General features: G+C 35.9%; 1 long non-coding RNA gene across 1 annotated transcript; it reads right to left on the bottom strand.

Annotated features, from left to right (window-relative positions):
• Positions 1-570: 570 nt before the first annotated feature.
• On the bottom strand, positions 571-2,130 carry LOC108493089. Its single transcript, XR_001873334.1, has 3 exons — positions 1,862-2,130; positions 1,350-1,436; positions 571-661 (listed from the first exon to the last, which is right to left on the bottom strand). It is a non-coding gene; the product is annotated as an uncharacterized LOC108493089 (long non-coding RNA).
• Between the last annotated feature and the right edge of the window lie 1,648 nt (positions 2,131-3,778).

The following is a 3,778-nucleotide window of genomic DNA, read 5'->3' on the forward strand; positions in this document are numbered from 1 at the left end:
TCCTTTAAATCTTTAAAAAAAACCCAGAAACCAAAAAACCCCATATATTTGTTTGCATGCTTGAACAAGCCAGAGGAAAGTGTGTAGCCTCCCGAAATCCATGTCTGCCTGTATTTCCCTTGACAATTAAAAGCACACTGGAATTCATGCTTTTTAAGTTTTTTATCTTTGCTTTCTGCAGCTTGAACTGATAGAAGCATGTATTTTTACATACAGAATGTAAAGCTTGTCACATGTAGCTCAGCTGGTATTTGGATAAACATATCTCAAGCTAAAAGTTCTCTTACTTCTTCAAAATGAACTTACTGTATGCCAGTGTGTAGGTGTGTGTGTTTGTGTGTAAGCTTACACCTATGTGTGCGATTTCAAAATTATTTCAAAATTAATATTTTGGAATGTAGATTAAACACCTTCCACTATCCCAAAGTTTGCTCCAAGCACTGTCCAATCTGGCTTTGGACATCTCCAGGGATGGGGCAGCCACGGCTTCTCTGGGCAACCTGTGCCAGGGCCTTACCACCCTCAGAGGGAGGAATCTTTTCTCTAATAACCCATCTAAAGTTTTGGTTAATGGTGCTGTGGATTGAACAGAGAGGAAGAAACCATGAGGAGTTCACTGCTGCAAATTGTTCTTCTACAAGCAGACACAGCAATAGCAAACCTGCAACAGAGGATGATGAAAAGATTGAATGAGGAAGAACTTGACTGAACGACCTGCATTTTCTACTTATAACTTCTCCAATTCGTTGTCATGGAATGAAACTCGAATTTTCATACTCTATTTACATAAAAATAATTGCTGATGGTAGAAAGTAGTGTTGATCTGTGAGCATTTAAACATTTCAAAATGTCGCTGAAAGTGCAAATCACTGTTTCCTTAACTAATGCTCATATTAGATTTATATGAATGGATAAATGGACAGTTTACATAATGTAATTTAGACTGTAAACTGCTACATAGTCTTATCTTCTGTATTTCAAGTGTTTAGAAGAAAAAAAGTTGTATCTTCAGCTGCATACATTGATTAAAAAAGATCTAGTAAAACAACTGGGTTTTACTTCATTATATTATAGCATATATTATGAGTATAAATACTCATCGTATTAAGTGTGTAGTGGTATTTGATGTACTATCTCAGGTAACTTTCTAACAGGTATTTAAATGCAATAGTTTAATTGACCATTACTAAAACCCTACTGTGAATAACTATATAGAGAGTGTAGCCTGTGTATTAAGATTTATGTAACAGGAATATAATACATCTATTTCATCAGAGATGAAGTTAGCAAAGTTCAATCTACCATCAGTATATTTGCTGGCCTGAGAGGAAAATACATCTCTTACTAACCTTGGTTGCATAGCTTTTCTCTTCTCCAATCACCCAGGCAGTGTGTGGCAGCAGGCTTTCAATTTCTGGATACGTTGGAGTAGCAATCTAAAATGTTTATTTAAAAATTTCATTAAAAGTCCAAAGGTCTAAGTGCCTTGATTGCCCTTCATTTTTAATGAAATATTAATGAAAGGAATTCAATTTCTGATTGTACTGTATGTGATTTAAAACTTGAAACAAGTCTTTAAATTAACAAAGATGTTCATCATTCATGGCAAATTCAATGGATCAAGAACCTTATTTTAATAATATTAAAACCCTTTCATGTATTTTGTTTTCTCTTATTTTATTTAAAAGTCCTTGTCCCTTCCTCACAGACTCCACAGGGTTGTCCTTTCCTCACCCTTCTCACAAACCTAACTAGGATTCAGGAATTTATAATTAACAAAGCGAGAAAGTGATGAATTCTTGTAAAACTTCCAATGTATTAAAATTTTTTGTGTTTGGAAAAATGCTGTCATGTAACTTACAGTGAGGCAAGATTCTGAAGCAAACAGTCTGAACACTCTTTCATTTAACAACTCAACCTGAGTGCAGTCAAGTTTTCTTCTGCCTGAGAGTCCAAAGTTGTGTGTTTCTGCAATGAAAGTAAGAAAACAGAGATATGGTCAAAATGATGTGTTGCTGGAGATATATAATTCTCCCCAAGAAACTCACTAGTTCATCTTATTTATTTTTTGTTGTGAAATGGATTACAATAACTTAAAAATCAACATTTTCACGTGAGAAAATGGACTAATATTCTATTTTTTCAAAGCAAGTCTCAAATTTTTAAAGTCACTGGAAGCTGTACATTTCTTCATGTTTGCACATGCATATTACATCATGTCCTTTAAGACAAAATAACTCCAGCTAAAAAAATGCAAACAAACAAACAAACACAAAAAAAAACCTCAAGGAAAAGTTGTATTGTGCTGTATGGGTCAAGAGATAGACCATGGAAAATCCTAGAAGGATTCTCAAAATAGAGACTGAAATAAGAACTGAGGCTTCAAACCCAACAGAAGTTTTTCCAGCTCAGATCCACATGTTTACATTTAAATGGAACTTGGAGCGAGAAGCAACCAAGAAATCCAGTAAAACTATGAATTTGTACTACTGAGTGATTCTTTTGGGAATAAATAAAATAATTTGAAAATTACATGACAAAATACAAATAGGCCTGCCTGTGCGTCCGTCAGTACACAGCTGACGGCAGGAAAGTCCAAATATTGCAGCTTATAACTCTGACTGGAAACAGGACAGAAAATTAGACCCACAGTTGGTCATTTTAGGCATCACTTATTCCTCCAGTGATATTTCTCCTTCCTCACTGCATCCTCAAGGTATTAACACCTTACTGAAATGTACAATTTTCCTATGCTGATGTAAATCCTCTAATCCTCGAGGACTGCAGGAAATAAAAAGACAAGAAACCCTGAATCTCAACTTTCTCTATGCTTTGTCAACATCCCCATCTCAAGTAACCCTTTTTTGTAATTTATACCACTACAGACATGCTTTGAAGAGCTCCATGGCAGGAGAAGGAGGATGGATGAGATGTTGCAACAACCATGACTTTTCTAGGCCTCTTAATACCTGTGTAAAAAAATTCAAAGCATAAATGATTTGTTATTAGTGTTTAATTAATTATTTATAGTTGTGTTCAATGCAAAAGCACCCAAGAAGATAAGAAGGGGTCAAAATATTTAGAAAGCAGAGGAACAAAAAAAAAAGGAACTGTTGAATACAGCCCTTCGAGAATGAGCTGTACATGGGTCAAGGAGAAAAGGATTCCATGCCAGATTGAAAGGTTCAGAGGGTCCCTGAATACCCAACCATTAGGAAGCAAGTGAAAAAAAACAAGAAAGTGGCAATAAGACAAGTGCTTCAGAGGAAACTGGAAAAGGAATAGTTGTGGGTTTTTTTAATTTGTCTGTCTTAAAATCCTGGCAGTTAAATGAATTTGGTAATGACTGCCATGTAACAAGGGTAAATCTGTCCCAAATCCACAGCCAACAATTAAAGCAAGTAAATTCATGGCACATGTCATATAAACTGAAATCAGTGAATAAACAGTTTTCTGCTGAAGTGTCTCACTGTGATGGTGTAGCCTCAGACTTTCTGGTCCGTACAAAGAGAAACCTAACCATCCACAGATCACTCAGTGGCAAAATGCCACTGACGAGAGTTGCCTGCAGGTAAAATCAATCCTGTGATAAACTGACAGTCAGGGAGGAGATATTATAGTAGTCTGGGGCTATTTAGGTGAGATTTTGCCAATAGTTGAGCAGCTGGACACTGGATGAACTGAACAGGAAGATGTTTAACATCTCCACAAACAGCATTACTGTAGTCAGTAGTCTGTCAGGGAAGAGACAGAGATCAAATACATCTGCATCCTTAGA

This window comes from Lepidothrix coronata, unplaced genomic scaffold (genome assembly GCF_001604755.1).
Source record: "Lepidothrix coronata isolate B3197 unplaced genomic scaffold, Lepidothrix_coronata-1.0 Scaffold14, whole genome shotgun sequence".
NCBI lineage: Eukaryota > Metazoa > Chordata > Aves > Passeriformes > Pipridae > Lepidothrix > Lepidothrix coronata.